The sequence below is a fragment of the Hylobates moloch genome, unplaced genomic scaffold (assembly GCF_009828535.3).
Source record: "Hylobates moloch isolate HMO894 unplaced genomic scaffold, HMol_V3 SCAFFOLD_3, whole genome shotgun sequence".
Taxonomy (NCBI): domain Eukaryota; kingdom Metazoa; phylum Chordata; class Mammalia; order Primates; family Hylobatidae; genus Hylobates; species Hylobates moloch.
Genome location: NW_026652278.1, coordinates 131,322,269 through 131,337,624, shown reverse-complemented (window position 1 = coordinate 131,337,624; position 15,356 = coordinate 131,322,269). Strand labels below are relative to the sequence as shown.

The window sequence follows — 15,356 nt, the reverse complement described above, 5'->3', positions numbered from 1 at the left end:
GTAATAGGGAGGAAGATCAGGCAGAAGACAGCAGAAGCCGTCGGCTTCCTTAGATGCTGCCGCAGGGGAGGCCGATGGTTCTAATTTTCCTGGCCGCCTCTCTGGGCAAGTGCTCCAGAGACCTCATTATTTCATTAATTCTTACAGTGCCCTTGTGGCATAAGTAAGGTGGCACCTATTATTAGGAACACTTTTGTTAATGGGACATGAATGAGTCCGTTCAGAGTGGTATTTTATTGGCGGACAATGCCTTTGGTAGTTCTGGAAGCTTTGTATCCTTGGCCAAGATTCCTGCTTCTGGCCCGTCCAGATCCCTGTCTCTGGAGTGTGCTTTCGATGGACAGAGTTTATAAATCGTCGAGAAGGGGCAGTTCTGCCAACTGAGGCGACTTGCAATTTAGTAGGTCTGTAGCCAGCAGCTGCCTCTGCAAGGAATCAAGAGAAGAAGCAGGTTCAACAGTGAGCAGTCACTTCCATCAATGATGCTGAGCAGGGGTAGAGCAGGGTGATTCCTTCAGGAATGTGTGGTATTTGAAAGTGATTGCCCCCTGTTTAACAGGGGTAAGATAAGGACACGTCCTTCTCACTTCCTCAGCCAGTGATCTTGCTTGTTAATTGGGAGCTGCCTGTTAGTCCAGAGTGTTTAACCTCAATTTTATTGAGATGAAGTTTACATACAACAAATGCACCAATTTCAAGTACACAGTTTGAGTTCTGACAAATGCATACACCCTTGTAACCACCACCCCAGTCAAGATGCAAATATTTCTACTCTCTTAAATGCTCTCTTTTGCCCCTTCCTGTCCCTGTTGTGTATAAGTTTACGATGGGACAACTAAAGAACTGAAGTGATCTGTAAATGGCAGTTGGATGGAAGCCTTTAATGAACTTAGACTTTTCTGTGCTCTCCAGCTCATGAAAAGGGAGTTTTTACTTGTCTGGAAAAACTGTTAAAACCCAGCAAAAAATACACCTCAAGGATTAAGTGTGGGACAACTCATCTAAGGCGTTTCCCCCATTTCGATTAGTTCCCATGATTGTTAAGCCTAAAAGTCCTTCAAAGTAGTAATGGTGGGACAGTTCACTGTTTTTTTTTTTTTTTTTTTTTTTTTTTTTTGAGACAGAGTCTCGCTCTGTTGCCCAGGCTGGAGTGCAGTGGCACGATCTTGGCTCACTGCAGCCCCTGCCTCCCAGGTTTCAGTGATTCTTCTGCCTCAGCCTCCCGAGTAGCTGGGATTACAGTTACGCACCACCAGGCCCAGCTAATTTTTGTATTTTTAGTAGAGACGGGGTTTCGCCATGTTGGCCAGGCTGGTCTTGAACTCCTGACCTCAGGTGATCTGCCCGCCTCGGCCTCCTAAAGTGCTAGGATTATACTGTTTCTTGTTTTCTCTTTCTTCCTTTTATTTTTTTGAGACGGAGTTTTGCTGTGTTGCCCAGGCTGGAGTGCAGTGGCATGATCTCAGCTCACTGCAGCCTCCACCTCCTGAGTTCAAGTGATTCTCCGGCCTCAGCCTCCCAAGTAGCTGGGATTACAGGCGCCCACCACCGCGCCTGGCTAATTTTTTTGTATTTTTAGTAGAGACGAGGTTTCATCATGTTGGCCAGACTGGTCTCGAACTCCTGACCTCAGGTGATCCACCTGCCTCGGCCTTCCAAAGTGCTGGGATTACAGGTGTGAGCCACGGGGCCCAGCCACAGTCCACTGTTTCATAAAAGACTTGTGCTGAACAAAGTGGCCAGGCGGGAAGGTGCACCAGACTCCACGTACTGACAGCTCTGTGATTCATGCCGAGAACTCCCACACAGTATCATCATCTAAATGGAGATGACCGCAGGGAGAACAAAGATGCCACACCCCAGGAAGAGAAAGAACAGGTTTATATTTTGACATGCTAGAAACACAGAGAGGCTGATTTTTCTTTTTCAACTTCTCATGGACACCATAAAGAACAGCATACAGATAGAGGCATTCTGGACATACAGTGATGACACATGGCGTTCCCACCACAGAACAAAAAGATGAGAAGTGACATCATAACAACCCAACGCTATGGTGACCAGCAGTATTCAGAAACAATCGACATCTGTTTTTCTGCCTTACCATGGCCTCTGCCCAGTCATTTTCTTTGAGGCTGTTTGCTTTCAAAAAACTGCTGACCAGGAGACGTCATATGATGCCAAAATATTTATAAACTGTCCTCCCTCTGGGAGTGAGGGAGAGGGAGAATATTGCTTGTTTTAAAATAAACCTTAATGTAGGGCAGGTGAGTGGCTAATTTATCCATTTATCTTTTTAACACGAAGAAAAAGCAGCTTGCTTTTCTGCCTGGGCTACAGTGGGAACAGTGGCTAGCTCACAGATCACTTCTCACATAGCCCAAACCTTTTCTAAGTGGCAGGTCGGCAGCCCTCAGGTTGATAGTGCAGAAGTGCTAAGTGCATTTGATTGGTATCATTACTGGTCTCTAGTAATTGATTACTGTCCATGGTGAAATATTCAGGGCAAGCACACAGCCAATAGCAATCACTTAATCCATCATGGCTGTTTGTTCCTCATCTCCTGAGACCTATCAGCCACATGCTATCCAACCCCACCAGGCAAATTGCCGATGGCTGCTTTGTGTGTGTACAATTTACTGTGTATCTACTGTGTTTCCTGTGTTAACCAGAGCCACTGGCTTTAGTGAACAGGGGAAGGCAAGGGAGGCTCTTGCTTTCCAGTGTCAAGTTTGCTCTCCGGCTCACCTCTTTGGCCTCTATTTTTGTAGAGATTTATGATTCATTGGCATTGGTTTTCATTGCTTAAAAAAAAAAAGTAAGTCAAACGGTGTAGTGGTTATATTAGGAATATTAATTGTAAGACTTGAGATAGGTTGATTGGAATAAGATCCTGGAGGGTTGTTTGTAATGCAGATTTTTTAGAAACAAGAAGTGGGAGAATAATGAGTAACAACCAGAACTAATCAGTTTTGTGTGCGTTTAATCCAGTGATGATGACTAAAAGTAGTTCTGTAGTTCTGTTAAATAAAAAGAAGTAGAAATTCAGTGGCTACACCATTTTCTCGGCTTTCTTCCAAAATGCTTTATCCTTGGATCTTGGCAAATATGCCTGTCCCTGATGTATGCTAAGGAACTGTGATACTCAGCCCAAGCAAGAACATGATAGGAGGAGGAGGAGAGCTGAAAGGAGAGGAATAAATAAATGACTACTACATGTGACAGCACTCTGATGACAAGGGATGACCCTGTCCACAACAAAACTCGGAAAAAAACCAGTTTGTATTTATCAGTCCATAGGAAACAATGAGAGCCATGGGTGGCAGAAAGCATGTGCTGGTTTGCTCTTCTGCTTTTCCTGACCTTGCTTTCCATAGAGCTGGAAGAAGCATAATGAGGGCTAGATATTTGCAAAAGGGGGTGCTCCTAGTGAACTTGGGAAGCCAGCAGGAATGAAGTTGAGAATAGAATGATGAGGCATGGCCTCAGAGACAGCAAAGAGATCTGGTCTATTTCCATAGCCACTCTTGAAGAGATTGCATCCCAAAATTTATTTAATGAAATTGCTATTAGGGTCTCAGTGGGGATCTTTGTTGCCTCTTTTGGTGTGGTTTGCTTAAACTCTCCCTAGTGTCTGTAGCACATGGTAGAATTCTAGCTAATTCCTCACAGGCTAGGGCAAATATGGCCATGCGTGTGGTGCCTCTGAACGAGCCTTTCCATGGGCACCTCCCTTCACAGGGCAATCTCTAAACAGCACAGCATCTTAATCTTTGTACCTATGCATTCCTCATTTGGGGCTGCTTAGCTAAATGACATAAACAGCTGGTTTAAGTGATTTACAAGTTAGTTGGGCATGTTTCACTGTTGCTTACAATCTATTTTAGCTCAAGGAAATAAATTTGCACACCTAAAGGCACTGACCTTTTGTTGTATACAGTGAGACTTCAGTTGTTGCATAGAGTGTTGTAATAATCCTTCTGCTTATTGGCCAACATGTGATGTACTTTATGATTTGAAGCTCTTTAAGATTTGAGCATTCCTCCTCCAGAACTCTGCTCCATGGTCATGAGCAGGTTTCCCTTCTGTGTCTGGAGTTATGTTCCTACCCTCACTCTTGAGTCATTGGCATTGAAAACTAAAATAGTTGCCTGTAAGAAAGATCAACTTTATTACTTCTAGACTTGGCTTGTGCTGTACTAATATCTGTCACCTTTTAGGAAACTTTTAAAACTCTGTCAGCTTGGCCTGTTTTTAAAACTTTCAGAGATTGTCTTTGAGGATGTCTTACTATGCTAAAGAAAAGCTGACTTTTGTGTATAGGAAAATATAATCTAGTGGTGTTTCTCCATGTCATAATGAATGTCCTCTCATCAAAAACTGCCAGAATCTATATTTGCCATATTAAATTGCAGAAAGCTGCAACAGCTGTCTTGTTCTGTTTGCTGTTCCATTTATACCATCTGTGATGGTTAGTCTTATGTGTCAACTTGATGGAGCTATACTGCTCAGTTACTTATCAAACACTAACCTAGCTGTTGCTGTGAAGGTATTTTGTAATGTGGTTAACATCACTAGCCAGTTCACTTTAAATAAAGGAGATTACCCAGGGATATCTGAGTGGGTCTGATCCAATCAGCTGAAGGCCTCAAGAGCAAAAACTAAAGAAAGTCTGTCTCAAGACTGCAGCATAAAATCCTGCCTGAGTTTTCAACATGCTGGCCTGCCCTACAAATTTCAGACTTGCCAGCCCCCACAGTCGCATGAGCCAATTCCTTAAAATAAATCTCATGTTGGTTCTGTTTTTTTAGAGAACTCTGATACACTATCTAAATAGTATATTTGAAAGAGCAGGAGCGAAGTATTTAACCTTGTCTTGTGATCCTCTTTTGTGTAGGCTATGCTGTAATAAGTGGATGCCTAATCATTTCAGAAAATTAGGTATGTTGACTTTTTCATACAAAGCAAGAGGAACACAGAAATTGGTATCCATGCTTGTTAAAATATGTATGAATCCTCTGGCTACTCCTCCCCATTCACAGTTAATTTTAGTACCTTGGTTAACTATCCTTTTCTATCCATCTCTACCCCTGTCAATATATTTGATGATATCACCATCCATCTATTTTCATGGCTTTGTGACTTCTTGATCTCCTCACTTGCAATATATTCTCCTCCACCCCATGCGAACCATCTGTTCTGAAGGCCACACTGTTGACCTGTCATCAGCAATAACTGATCTTACCTTCAAATAGCCCACTACTCCACTGCCACCTCCTGTTCTGGCTCCCACTTCTTGACTTTATCAAAACTCATCCCATCTGCGGACCCAACCATGTTTTCCTGATACATTACTTCCCTCTTAAACCAACTCAGATCTCAGGGTCCATTATTATAATTGCATCTGTATGTCCACCCATTACATTCTGTCCCATCTTATCCTCCATTAAACTTGACTGGCAAAATCCACCCTGGTTAAATCCATTTACCCAACTACTGTGTGCCTGCATCGCAGCAGCTGAACATCACTGGAGTAAAACACATGGGGGTGCTGACCATTCCCTCTTGAAACTCTTGACCATGGATTATCAAGTGATACTCCACTGCCCAGCACACTTACTCTGTCTTCCCTAGTGTGTTTGCTTTTTTACTTTCCAAATGATATTTTACATCTTCACCCTCGTCTAATACTGTTTTCCATGTTACCAAATCTAGCACAGATCGAGCACCCCAAATTCAAAAATCTGAAATCTGAAATGCTCCACTATCTGAAACTTTTCAAGTGTTGACACGAAGCTCAAAGGAAATGCTCATTAGAACATTTTGGGTTTCAGATATTTTTTGGATTTCAGATGCTCAACCAGCAAAATATAAGGTAAATATTCCAAAATCCAAAAAATCAAAATTCAAAGCCTTTCTGGTCCCATGCCTTTTGGATAAGAGATAATCAACTTGAAGTCACTATTCTGTATTTATTTACCTCTCAGCAACATTTAACCTGTTGACTATTACCTCTCTATTATAACATAGGTATTCTAGCTGGTCTGAAAAGGCTATATATTGTATGATTCTATTTTTATGACATTCTATAAAAAGCAAAACTTTGGAGATGGTAAACAGATCAGTGGTTGCCAGGGATTTGGGAGGAAAGAAGGGTTGAATAGGTGAAGCACAGAGAAGTTTTAGGGTGGTGGATATACTCTGTATAACGCCATAAAGGTGAATATGTGACACTACATTTGTCAAAATCAATGGAGTTTTACAGCACAAAGAATGTACCTTAATGTGTGGAAATTTAAACAAAATATTTAGGAGGTCAGAGGATCCCAAGAAGGAATGCAGACTCTGACAAAAGAATCTAACTATCACGAATAGATGAAATTACCTAACTGAAGGAATTGGGCGATAAAGGTGCTGACCTAAGTAACTTTGAAAATGCATAGAGACTGCAAAACTGAAGGCAAAAGCAGTTGTATATAAGCATTGTACTCTGATTGATAGTTTTTTCCTAATGGAGGTGCAGATAAACACTTCTGAAACAACATATGATATATTGGAACTGAATGATTAAATAAGTAGATGGTGGGAGGCAGGTTTCTCACTATTGAAGTGGAGGTTACAGTGAAGCGAGGAGAGTAGGCTAGAGTGGTCTATGTGGTGATGTATTGGAGTTGAAAACATCAGTATGAACTCATGTTTAGCTTAATATAGATACAGATGTATGCATATACATCAATGTTATAGATACGTATATATATGTAGGTTAGCATTCACATATATATTCCCTTGCTCTGTCAATTGAAAGGGCCTAGAAATGACACCACAGCAACAATGAACACACGTGGGACCCAGACCTTGGTTTCTCATACCATTCTCCAGTAAAAACAACCATAGCTTCTTGAAGAAATGGCTGATTGTAGGGCTGGGTGGGGGGAAATATAGGAGCCTGAAATATCTTGTAACGGCAAGAGTTAAGGAAGTATTCAAAAAAACTCCCATAATAATAGGGGTATGTCAAAAGGGCACAGGAGCCAACTGAACAAGTGCCTAAGGTCAAAGCTGGGACAATCTGAGCAAAATAAATAAGGTAGCATGGGATTATAACTGAAAGTATAAAATAAACATCCATGAATCTATACTGGTATAAATAAATGATGGAAAAAATCAATGTGGAAAAAGACAAATCTATCACACAGAAGAATTTCAAATAATTTGTGTAGAATCTCCATCAAGGAAGTGGAGTATAATTTCCCACTCTTTGAATAGATCTGCACATAGTGACTTCCTTTTGAAAAGTACAGTCAAGAAAGGAGGGGGAAAAGAAGGAGTCACTTTACAATGAGGAAAATGGCAAATACTCCCTCAGCCAGATGGTGAAGCTTCACATCAGTCGTGATAAATCATGTTGATATCATGCATCCTTGATATGACGTGATGAGAATGGCACTTTATCTCTGTGGTCTTCTTCCTGAAAATCTATAACCCGGGTCTAGCCATGAGAAAAACATCAGACAAATCACAGCTGAGACATTCTACAAGCTTGTCAGTCTCCAAATAGCTGGCCCATCCTCTCCAAACTGGTTATCTATAACAAGGAAAGCCTGAGGAACTGTCCCTGCCAAAAGGAGCCTAATGAAACATAATGACTAAAGGTGATGTTGGTATCTTGGATGAGATCCTAAAACACAAAAGTGACATTAGGTAAAAATGAAGAAAATCTGAGTAAAGGATGAATTTTAGTTAATAATAATGTGTCAATATTGGTTCATTAGTTGTGACAAATGTATCATGCTAATATAAGATGTTAATAATAGGAAAAACTAGGTACAGGATATATGGGAACTTTCTGTATTATCTTTGCAAATTTTCTTTACATCTAAAACTATTTATCATGGGCTGAACTGCTCCCCACCCCTGCCCACAATGTTCATATATTGAATTCTAAAGCCCTAGTACCTCAGAATAGAACCATACTTGCATATAAGGGCTTTAAAGAAGTGATTAAGTTAAAATGAGGCCATTGGGGTAGGGCGCTAAGCCAATATGTCTGGTGTCCTTAGAAGTAAGAGAAACACCAGGGGTGCCTGTGCACAGAGAGATGGCCATGTGAAGAGGCAGCAAGAAGGTAGCTGTCTGCAAGCCAAGGAGAGAGCTCTCAGAAGAACCCAACCTTGCCAGGACCTTGATCTTGGGCTTCCAGACTCCAGAACTCTGAGAAAATAAATGCCTGTTGTCTAAGCCACCCAGTCTGTGGTATTTTGTTATAGCAGCTCTAGGAAACTAATATACTATTTCTAAAATAAAAAGATCGTTTTTAAAAACAACATTGGCATTCTTTCTGTTCCCAACCCAGAACTTTTGCCGCAACTCTTCTTGTAATTCAGATTTTAGCTTAAAATCAACAGAGAGGAGTATTCTCTGGCTACACAATTCTCTACCGCAGTACCTTATTTTACTTCTCTGAGTGAGGCTGACCACCAATGGTTTTATTATTGTTATTATTATTATTACTTGTTTATTCATGTATTGCCTATCTTCCTGCAGCAGAATATGAGCTCCCTGAGAGGAAGAACTTTGGCTGTCATGCTCACTGCTGAATCCCTAGCACCAAATGCCACCATCAGTGCTGACTACATAGTAGACACTCAGTGGATATTTGTTGAATGGACAATGAATCCCCCGGGAGTCTGGTGACTTGATTTGGACAACTTAACTCTATCATTAGACTAAAAGCACCTTTATGAGTCTTCCTAAGTTAACCAGGTTCTAGAGGGTGAGCAGATTACAATCAGGGTAGCCCAGGGCATTAGATTTTTGATATGTTTGGACTCCATGTAAAGAAGTAAATCAGCCTGGGTCTAAACCAGGAATGGAGGCTAGGGAGATGATGTCTTAGCCAGAACTCTCACAAAGCTTCAGAGACTGGGGAAAAAAATCAAGTCAAAATAAGGCCACAGTAATGGCCAAAGGAAGTGTGTATGCACAGGGTGGGGGAAGGGAATTTCTCTCAGGGATCAAGGTGGAGAGTGACAACTGATTCTCAGAGTGGACCCAGTCTTTGTTGTCTGTGGGTATTGAGGCTGTAAAGCCAAAAGGATCCTTCCGGATGAGGTGAGGGATCCCAGAAGCCAGGCCTCAAGCCCTAAGATAAAGAGGCTTGTCTGAACTAGGGCCTCCAGACAGCTAGCTGGGGTCAGGGCTGAGCTCGGCCTCTGGAAGACGCCGAATGCATAAAGGGAGAGCCAAGATCCCAGAAGCTCTGTAGCAGGCCAGCCAAACAGATAGTAAGATAGTCCAGAGAGAAAATAGCTCAGTGCTCAGTCAAGCCCTGAGACTGTCCATACTCACCTAGACCCTGGGTGGGACAATGGGATATTCCTACTTACTATTGGCAGTTGTTCCAGAGAACCACTGCCTTAGTCCATTTTGTGCTGCTATAACAACATACCCAGGACTGGGTAATTTATCAAGAACAGAAATTTATTTTCTCACAGTTCTAGAGGCTGGGAAGTCCGAGATCACGGCACCAGCAGGTTCAGATGTCTGGGGAGGGCTACTCTCTGTCTCCAAGATGGTACCTTGATGCCACATCCTGTAAAGGGGAGGAACACTGTGTCCTCACATGGCAGAAAGGTAGAAGATCAAGCTAACTGAATGCTGTGGGAAGCCTCTTTTATAAGGGCCTTACTGCTGTTCATGAGGGAGTAGCCTTCATGGCCTCTTAAGGGCCCTGTTACCTCTTAATACTGTCACATTGGCAACACCTGAATTTTTGAGGGGACACATTCAAACCGTAGCAACCACTAACCCAACTTAGTGGCTAGGCCTGGATAGAGCTAAAGCAGCAACTAGAGGACACATGTGAACAGTATAGAAGGAGCTCCGCAGACAGGGGCAAATGGAGCTGGGAGGCAGTGGTGTCTACAGAGGGTTGGTTGGACAAGCTCTGCCTCCAAGCAGAAAAATGTGAGAAGCCATGTTTAAATGAATGCTATGTAAAAGAGCTAAAGAGGGAGCTATGAGCCAGGTAAGTCTAGACTCATTTCTAGCATGTTGAAGAGAAAGGCAACTTAGACCAAAACGTTTAAAATTTTATTTACAGGTTCTGTGGTCTCAAATCATTCTAATCCTTAGTTCTCTCACCTTTACAATGGGAGTAAAAATAATACTTTTCTTGCAGGATTAATGAAAGGCTTGTAGATAATGCAGGTATAACACCTAATACAGAGCTGGACACATACAAGATGCTTCATAAGTAGTGGCTGATATTATGATTTTACTAGTACCAATGAGCAGGCTTTTTGCTTTGTTCTGTCAGTTTCTCTAAGGTAACTAGTCATAGAGCTCTTTCAAAGTAGTCATAGAGCTCTTTGAAAGTGAAAGGAGGATGTGTACTTGTTTCAGTGCCATCTGGAAATGGAGAAGTGGCAAATCCGTTTCCTGCTATATAGCCAGTTCTGTGGGGAGGCCAGGTGGGCAGGCTGACTGGCAAGGTCTCTGGGGGGGATGTCATCCATGGGAGGGCCAAAGAGAGCCACCAAGACAGATTGGGGATGGGGGACAAAGAGACTCAAGGCTCTTTGATAACCTGCCAGGGCCCAGATTGGAGCCCCTGGAGGAAGAGAATGTTGTGAATGCCTAGCGCAGTTGTGTGCTCTCTCTTTTTTTTTTTGATGTGGTTGATGCTGGGAAGTCATGGGAGGCATTTGGAAGACACAGTGAGGGTCAACTGCCCTTTACCCAGGAGGAGAAAGGGCAGAGAGGCCATCCTCTGCCACTCGTTTTTAAAGCATTTGTAGATCTTCATTTTTGCAGGACTTTACTTTCAGAGAGAAGTGGCACTTGAGACCACTTGCCACCTGTTGAGGCTCTTCTCTGCTCACTCCAACAGGCCTCCTGGAGAGGTCTTGGCTAATGCAATCTGGGCCTTGGGATAGATCTGCAGCCAGAGTTGGTGCTGAATCCTCCTGTGCTTGGGAGGCTCACCACTTCCAAGGATGGGGAGCCAGGAGTGCCATGCATCTCCACATTAGCTCACTTCCTTTGAGGCTGAAATCAAGAGGGAGACTTTGGTCCAAAGACTTTTTTTTGTAACCTTCTTGGGCTCCATTCTTCACATGTGCTTCTGAGTCAAGGAGAAGGAGCACAGACCTGAGGGATGGAGTGAATTGTAATCCAAGCTCTGAAACTGACCAGTTGGGGCCTGGAAGCAAGACTATGGACCTCAGTCTGCACCACTTCCCCTCCCATCAGTAAAGCAAGAGGATCCATTGTGCTACCTTCTGCAGTCCCTTTCAGCTTTGGTGTCCACTGATTCTGTGATGAATTTCCCTTAATTTCTGCTTAGGAACAGAAAAGAGCATAGAAGATCCTTTTTTTTTTGATAGGGAGTTTCACTCTGTGGCCCTGGCTGGAGTGCAGTGGCGAGATCTTGGCTCACTGCAGCCTCTGCCTCCCGGGTTACAGCAATTCTCCTGCCTCAGCCTCCTGAGTAGCTTGGATTACAGGCACACGCCACCACACCCAGCTGATTTTTGTATTTTTAGTAGAGACGGGGTTTCACCATGTTGGCCTGGCTGGTCTCGAACTCGTGACCTCAGGCGATCCACCTGCCTTGGCCTCCCAAAGTGCTGGGATTACAGGCATGAGCCACCGCGCCCGGCCAGAACATCCTTTTAATTCTTATCTGGATACTTAATTTATATGTTCATAATTAGTATTACCAATAAGGGCAGAATGCTCCAAAGTAGGGTCTGACTGCATTTTCAAACAATGCAATTTGCAGAGCTCCACTCTTCCACTCCTTAGTCTTATGTGAAGGACACACTTGGACTAAAAAGGTTATTGCTTTATCATAATTTAGGGATCTCTATGAGAGATGATTTAGGCCAGAGTTTCTCACCCTCGGCACTATCAGCATTTTAAATTAGATTCTTCTCTGTGGTGGGGACTGTCCTGCGTACTCTGGGATGTTCAGCAGCATCCCTAGTCCATTGGGGCTGCTATGACGAAATACCATTAACTGGGTAGTTTATAAACAACAGAAATTTATTTCTTGCAGTTCTGGAGGCTGAGAAGTCCAAGATCAAGATTCAGTGTCTGGTGAGGGCCTGTTTCCTGGTTCATAGATGGTGCCTTCTTGCTGTATCTCTCCTGGTGGAAGGGCCAAAGCAGCTCACCAGGAACTCTTATAAGGGCATTAATCCCATTCATGAGGCTCTGCCCTTAGGACCTAATTCCCTTCCTAAAAGCCCCACCTTCTAATATGGCACATTGATGATCAGGTTTTAACATATGAATTTTGGGGGAATACAGCCATTCAGACCATAGTACCTGGCCTCTGTTTAATCGATGTGACACCCTCTTCTCCCCACAGTTGTGAAAACTAAAATATCTCCAGACATTGCCAAATGTGCCCTGGAGGGAAAAAAATTACCCTAGTTGAGAACCACTGATTTAGTTTTAATTTAGGGTATGTATTTAAAAGGCAGAAAAATAAGTATAGAATCAAACTTGATTAAGCAAATGCCTCTAAAAAATACTGAATTTTAAAAGAGGTAATAGTAAAATTTGAATTTGCGGAAATGTAGGACTTGCTTTTAAAGCTCCTATCTTACGTACATACTAACCACATATAGCTTCTCAACTGTGCTTGAGATTTCTTCAATCAGGAAATAAGACCATCCACCTTTTTTTTCCCTGAAGATATCACCTATGATTCTAAGTAATATTGGATGACTGGATGTTAATGTACTATGCATTCATAATTTCTAAAGAAATGTATGAAATTGATATTAACCTGACATAAATAGTACTTTCTTTCTGTGGCTCTAGTAAAGTCTTAACATCTGCACAGACTGGTAAAGACTTCATCACATCCCCTCTTTCTTTTTCCATTTCCAAGATGCTTATTACACCAAGGCTGATGTTAAAAAGATTTCTTGTCATCTGCCCTGATTACTGTTTTTGGGGGAGGAGAAAACATAATGAAGAGAAGAAGAAGAAAGGAAAAAAAACCAGAAGAACAGGATCTGTCTTTCCTGTATTTTGTGTTCCTGAGAGCTGATAGAGAACAAATTGTGAAATGTGGGAGGCTTTGCCCAGCATTCAGGCTGAAGTTGCCTTAAAAGGAAAGTATGGCACGTTATACATTTCCCACTTCCTTCTTTTTTAGTTTCCTTTTAGCCATTCTCAGAAATGTAAGCAGGAAGAAAATAGCAGTCAATTATGTTTGGAAACAACGGAAGTTAAATCTGACTGATATTTGTTTATAAAACTATGCATCATTTTATTTTCAGTACATTTTCAGTTCCTCTTTTGCCCCTGACATTCTCCTAATTCCCGTGGTGAATATGTTTCCTTTAATCCAGGCCTGAATACTGAGATAGTTAACAGCCCCTGGTTGTTATTTCTCGATGAAGTCTATCCTAGTCAGCTTCTTTTTTCTTCCCATTGCCTTCCTTTAGTCCAAGTTTTCATAACCTCTAGGCCCTCCACTTTGCAGTTCAATCTGTGAGGTTAATGACTTCACACCTTTTTCATTATATTCATGCCTTCATTCACTGGACAAATAGTTCCTGGGCCCCTATTCTAGGCCAGACACCTTTCTAGGCTCGAGACATATGGCAGTGAATAAAGCAGACAAAACCCCCTTTCCTCATGGAGTTTATACTACCCAAGGGAGGAGAGCAGTGGATAGAGACATTTTACAAAGTAAATAAATCATATCACATGGTAGAATACGGTAGATGTAACGAAATAAGAGCAGGGAAGGGAGATAAGGAGATATATGGGGTGTGTATGTGTGCACGTGTGCACGCACATTCGTGTGTGAGCCTGTGTGTATGGAAAGGGTAGGCTGCAATTTTAGATATGGTGATAGGGAAGGCTTCACTGAGAAGTGACATTTGAGCAGTTACATGAAGGAGTAGCCAAACATGGAGATACCTGAGGGAAGAGCAGTCTAGGCCGAGGAAACGCATGTGAAAATGCTTGAATTGTGCCTGGTATATGAGGAAGAGTCTGAGGAGGCTGGTGTGGGAGAGGAGGAGATAAGGTGACAGTTGATAAGGGTGGAAGGAGCAGATGCTGCAAAGCCTTGCAGGCCCTTACAAGGACTTTGGCTTTTTTTTTTTTTTTTTTTTTTTTTTTTTTTCCGAGATGGAGTCTCGCTCTTTCACCCAGGCTGGAGTGCAGTGGCGCGATCTCGGCTCACTGCAGGCTCCGCCCCCCGGGGTTCAGGCCATTCTCCTGCCTCAGCCTCCCACGTAGCTGGGACTACAGGCGCCCGCCACCTCACCCGGCTAATTTTTTGTACTTTTAGTGGAGACGGGGTGGTCTCGATCTCCTGACCTCATGATCCCCCCGCCTCGACCTCCCAAAGTGCTGGGATTACAGACGTGAGCCACCGCGCCCGGCCAGGACTTTGGCTTTTATCTGAGAGAGATGGGATGCTGCTGGATGGCTCTGAGAAGAGAATGGTGTGATTTGATTTGCAGGTTAATAGGATCATGTCACCAAGTCGTCATATCACTTCCCCTACTTAAATCCACCACTTGACAACATATAATCCCTTTATCCACAGAGACAAATACAAACTCATCTTCCCTGCCCCAATCAAGAATTTTTCCAGTCACCCTGCACAAGCCCTCTGCACTCTCAGTAAACAGTGACCACCTCCTGCCCCTTTCACATTCTACCTGTCCTTCAAGTCCAAGCTGAAGTTTCTCTTTCCAGAAAACCTTTGCCACCTCAAAATTGATCTCTCTCTTCTCTGACCTATTGTATTGATTATTTATCAATAAATACAATATAATATATGGACTTGACCATATATTATCTGGACTTCACCATCTATTATCTTGGATTGTTTTCTAAGTAGGCATTGAAAGGTTTATAGAACTTGAGACCTAGAAGAGTCTCGGGAATCATCTGTTCTGACTCCTTCATTTTACCAGTGAGGAAATGGAAGCCCAGCAATGTTTAGGATATTGCCAAATTCACTCAACTAGCTGTTTAATGTGTACAATGCCTTTCTCAATTAAATTATAAGTACATTAAGGAATGATAACATGCCTTATACTTCTCTAAAATCTCCTATAATAGTGGTTAACATAGTACTCATGTAACAGACACTTATTAAGTTCAATTAAATGGCTGGGTGCGGTGGCTTACGCCTGTAATCCCAGCACTTTGGGAGGCCGAGACAGGCAGATCACAAGGTCAGGAGATTGAGACCATCCTGGCTAACACCGTGAAACCTTGTCTCTACTAAAAATACAAAAAATTAGCTGGGCGTGGTGGCAGGCGCCTGTAGTCCCAGCTACTGGGGGAGGCTGAGGCAGGAGAATGGTGTG

General features: G+C 42.7%; 1 protein-coding gene across 3 annotated transcripts in view; it reads left to right on the top strand.

Annotated features, from left to right (window-relative positions):
• Window positions 1-15,356, top strand: part of MAML3 (mastermind like transcriptional coactivator 3) — a 450,814-nt gene that overhangs the window by 171,798 nt on the left and 263,660 nt on the right. Inside the window, exons 1-2 of one of the 3 annotated variants that reach the window (XM_058436768.1) lie at window positions 1,152-2,267; window positions 4,898-4,941. The exons of the other annotated variants lie outside the window; for them this stretch is intronic. The gene's annotated coding sequence lies outside the window, so the exon portion shown is untranslated. Of the gene's footprint in view, window positions 1-1,151; window positions 2,268-4,897; window positions 4,942-15,356 lie in introns of those variants that run through there. 3 annotated transcript variants of the gene reach the window in all.